Below are 5,507 nucleotides of genomic sequence, written 5' to 3' on the forward strand. Positions count from 1 at the left end.
CCTTTCCTTCCTTTCCTTCCCTCCTTCCTTCTTTCTTTCTTTTTTTTGTGATTTGCAATAATGTATTTGCTCCACCAACTTTTGAATAGCACTTTTTAACAAATATTTTTAACAATAATAATAATAAGCAAAGTTGTTACCTAGGAAATGAAGGTGTGGCTAATTACGGCATTTTCAATAGCGTCATATGCAAAAGCTGGACAGTTAACCAGGAAATACTGAAAAAGGGTTGATGCTTTGAGAGGGTCAATGAGGATAATCCAGTATGATGATAGTGAAGAATATTGAGTGTGCCATGAACTACTAGAAAAAAACAATAAATCTGTTTTGGAAGAAGTATAGTCAAAATGTTCCTTGGAAGTGAGGATGGTGAGATTTTGTCTCACATACTTTGGACATGTTATCAGGAAGGATCAGTCCTTGAAGAAGGACATCAGACTTGATAAAGTAGAGGGTTAGCAAAAAAAGGGGAAGACACTCAATGAGATAGATTGACTCAATGGCTGAACCAATGAGCTGAAATATAAAATGGGTTGTTCAAGGCCAGCAGCTTGAAATTACCAGAATTTACGTGGAAGAAAAATGAGAATTTCTGCTCCCAAAAAGATTTACAGGCTCAGAGACCCTGTACAGGGTCACCATGGGTCAGAACTGACTCGATGGCACTTAACAACAACAACAACAAAAAGGATGGCACTGGATAGTTTCATTCTGCTGTACACAGGGCTGACATGAGTTAGAACCTATACAATGGCACATCGCTATTATTATTAGGAAATGTTTGACTAATACAAGTTCCAAAAGGTTTTCTCTTGCTTCTTCTAAAATTATTGCAGTTTTATATTTTATATTTAGGTCAATGAACTACATTGAGTTAGTTTTGTCTATGGTTTGAGAGTTGGGCCAAAGTTTATTTTGGAAATAAATAGATATCTAACTGTCTTATCATCATTTGTTTAAAGACAACCCTTTCTTCACTTAACTGTCTTTGCTCTTGGCTTATTTTGTAGGTCTCTGTTTCCATTTTATGTTATTATTTTTATTCTATTTTTGACACTTGAAGTCATGTGGGTCTACCACTGTTGAATTTTTTTCAAATTTTAATGTCTGAAAATATGTTTTGGTTTTAAAAATAATTTTTCTGAGTTTAAAATTTTTGGTTAGTTTTGAATACTTCATAGAAGTCCCTTCACTCTCTTTTCAATTGCATTATTTGCCTTATAAATGTGCTCTCATTCTTATTTGTTTCTTTGAAACCAACACATATTTTTCAAGCTACTGTAAAATGTTTCTCTTTACTAATGGTTTTGAAATTTAGTGTTGATAATCTTGACATTATTTTTTCCCATGTTGTTTTGTATTTAGGGTCCATTAGGATTTCTGGGCCAGAAAATGCTTGGCCATTATTTTCTCAAAAAAATTTTCTGTCTGCTCCTATATGGGTCTCCAAGTACATTTACATTAGAAAGTTTGAAATTTTAATTTTGTTAATTAATGCACTGTTTACATATTTTTTAAAATTCTATTTTCTCTCAATATTTAATTTTGGATTGTCTCTGTTTCTATGGCTTCAAGTTCACTAATATTTTCTTCTGAAATTTTTAAACTACCCTAATTTAAGGCAGCCAGTCTCTAAAATAAGGCTTCAAATAGTTTGTGGAAACATTCCATTAACTTTACATTTAATCTTTCCATGAACTTTTTGAAGGTCCTTCGTATACATGTGTATCTTTTAAGTGCACACATTTTTATTTCTGATTACTCAATTTAAATTTTTATGTCTCCCATGGATATACTTAATTTTCTATATCTTCTTGATCACATAACATTTTGTTCCTGTAGAACCACTCTTGGTACAAAATATCTTAGGCTAGGTTTTCTAGAGAAGTAAAATAAGTTAAGGTTATATAACATATAAAAAGAGAGATTAATATAAAGGAAATGACTCACATAGCTGTAGAGGTGGACAAGTCCTAAGTCTTTGGCAGATCAGGCAGCAGGCAAGCCGATTGGGCAGACACAATAGCTGGCTGCTGACCACTCCCAGGATGGATAAGCACTCTGGTTCAAGTCCAAAGAACCACAGGTTGGATGAATCTAACCCGTCAGAAAACTAAGCAAAGTTTTCTCAAGTGTCCACTATATTAGAAGTAGGCTATGATTCTCAGGAAATGTCCGGTCAGTTGATTGACTGTTCATAGCAGATCTCATCCTGGAGGATTACTGCATCTAAGCTGCTAAAGCACTGAGCATCCTGGACTAGTCAAGTTGACACGAAGCTTTAGCCATAAAAGCTTCCAGTTTTCCTAGATTAATACTTTATACATTCCATGTTCTCATTTATTTATTAAGAGGTGTTTGCGCTTGTGTTTTTCTCATTTTGTATTGTGCAACATTAACAAATGAAGGTTCACACGTTCTACTCCTTCCATGTAATTAAGATCAATTCTACTTGGAAAAGGAGCCTCTTCTACAGTCATATTTTGAGAGCTGAGGTTCACCTGCTTTGCATTATATTAGAGAATATTCTGCTGCTGTTCCTAAGATTTTTACCTGACCAATTTTTAATTTTTTTTTAGAATTAGATCATCAGGTCCTTTTTCCTAGTCTGTCTTAGACTTTCATCTCCACTGAAATTCGTCCACTATGGAAGGTACTGCTGATATTTCAAATACTGGTACAATCATTCTCAGCATCATAGCACTCTGCAAGCTACCATAGAATGACAAACTGCCCAATGAAACATGATAAAATCAAATAACCATTAAAGAACACATAGTTAAAAGTTAAAGAACATCTATAAATTACTTGATAAGAGAAAACATTTCATTTCATAATGAACAGTAAATGCTGAAAGAAGAAAATAAAAGAACAGACAACATATGAAAAATGATCATCCTCAATTGTGGCCAGACATACAAATTTAACTACCAGTGAGAGAGCACTCACATCCATCAGATGGAAAGCAATTGGTAAGAGGATGCATGGATAAGAAAACTCGATCTGCTGAACAGAAGAATGAATTTGCATAACCATTTTGACAATATATAGCTATACTGAAGATGTATATATTATACAATTTGACATCCCATATCTAAATAACAACTCTAGAAAAATTCTTGGGATGGGCACAAGAAGGCATGTGAAATAATATTTATTGTTCATGGTTCCTTTTGGAAGAATGATAACTCATTTGTTGTCTGATATGATAAAATACAGTCATATGGCTTAAAAAGGAATGGACTCCTTATCTAATGGCATGAAGAACTCTCAATAGAATATTACTTTGAGAAATGGAATTTATGTAAGAAAACAGTAAGTCCACTTATAAATTATAAGGAAAATTGCAAACCATTTTATCTATTACTGATAAGACACATACACATGCAGGAAAATATTTAAAACAATTATGGGAAATGCTCTGACCAATATCAAGATGCTAATAACTTAGACGTCCATGGGTGGCATAAATGGTTAAGCACTGGACTACTAACAAAAGGTTAGTAGTTCAGACTCATCAAAAGGAGCTTCAGATTAAAGCCTGGTAATATGTTTCTGAAAGGTCACAGCCTTGAAAACATTACCAAGTGCAGTTCAACTATACACATGTAGGGTCACCATGAGTCACAATTAAATCAACAGTAACTTGCAACAGTAGCAGAAGTGGGATCAGAACAGGCTTTGGGGGGGATAACTCTTTAATTTTTAATATTCTAATGTTTCATTAAAAAATAGATTAACACACTCTGATTGGTGACCACATTCGTCACCGATAAGGGGAAGTGAGGGAAAAACAGCAATGAAGCTGCGAGCTAAGTCCTACAGCATTCAATAGACTCTTGTGAACCTGGGTGGAGACCTGGTTGGCTAGAAGTGTGGGAGGACCTGGGAACTCTTGGGTCCAGAGTCAGTGAAATAGCCACAGAGGACTAGAGTGAAGAGTCAAGCATCCAGCTGATAAGAGAGGGCATGTGCTCAAGAACACCCACACTTGCATATAATACCCACTTGACCTGGTTTCAACGATCACAGCTCAACTAGAAGAAGAAAAAAGAGTAATCTTATGAACTTGACGTATAGCTATGGATGCAGTAGCTCAAAAGAAGGAACAAATCTTTACAGTGATGATCATTCCCACCCCCTCCATACACAGAGTAGACAGGGATGGGCAACTTGGACACTGGCTACCCAAAATGGAGGAGCGACAAAGACAAGAAGTGACTAGCTTACAAGCTTTCAAGAGGGAGCCTAGATCCAGAGGGCACGGAGGAAGGTAGATTCTCCACTGAGTAGTATCCAATCTGTTTGGGCAGGGCAGATGAAAGGAGATGCGGATAGATCTCTTGTGATACAATAGTAAATAATTGTTATCAGGACTGATAGTGAGGGTTGGAAATGTAAAGGTAGACATTTGTAGCAAAAGGAGGGGAGTGATTAACTTTGCAGTCTAGGAGCGAAAGTCCCTGGGACCATCAAGGGAGAAGAGCGGAGAGCGGGACCCTACCCAGAGAAGTAGTGATGCCAGAGATGGAGGCAGAGATGTGGAGAGATGGAACAGCTGGGGACTTTAGACACAGAGAGGAATAGAGGCTATGTGCTGACGACCAGTGGGGCAGGCTTGCAGGATATACCCTTTGGTTGGTTGATGAGGCATGGAGGGGATTGTAACCGTGGCAATGAAACGATATACAATAGGATGAATGTAAAGCTAATGTTCTCCTATGTAAACTATTCACACACTTCATAATAAAATATTAAAAAAAAAAAGATTAAATACAGGGAATATTTTTATATCTATTTTATTTTGGCAGTGGATATATCAGCACCTGTTGTCATCCAGTCTATTTGAACTCTGGGTAGCTTCATGTGCATCAGAATTTTTGTTGCTGTTGTTAAGTGCCATTGAGTCTGTTCCAACTCATAGTGACCATGTATACGGTTTCTGAGGAACAGCTGGTGGGTTTGAACTGCCGAAGTTGTGGCTCACAGCTGACTCTACAGTGCCATACTAGGAATCCATGTGTCAGAATAGAACTAGGTATACTGGGGTTTACAGATTTTTCTGAAGTTGATCCCCAAGCTATTCTTCTGAAGTGCTTCTGGGTAGACTAGACTCTCCAAACTTTCAGTTAACAGTCAATCTTCCTACCCAGTAATTCTAACAATGAGTATGATTGTGTTGTATTATTATTTAAATGTTGTGAATATTTTATTATTAAATTTTAGGAAGACAGAATATAGTTATTGGAAATAGCAACAGTTTTACTTCTTTACAATGCTTTCAAGTCTTAATTATTGCTGCTGTGAAACTCCAAAGCAGTCTTAAATAATCGCATATCAGTTCAAGAGTCCTGGTGGTCCAGATATTACCTACTTAAATGGGATTCCCAGCAGAAAGAGGGTGGTATACTTCCTTAAAGATGACAGCCTTGGAAAGCATTTGGGGCAGTTCTACTCTGTCCTGCAAAGTCACTATGAGTTGAAAACAACATTATGTGTATAGGTTT

Source organism: Chrysochloris asiatica, unplaced genomic scaffold (genome assembly GCF_000296735.1).
Source record: "Chrysochloris asiatica unplaced genomic scaffold, ChrAsi1.0 scaffold00151, whole genome shotgun sequence".
NCBI classification, from domain to species: Eukaryota; Metazoa; Chordata; class Mammalia; order Afrosoricida; family Chrysochloridae; genus Chrysochloris; species Chrysochloris asiatica.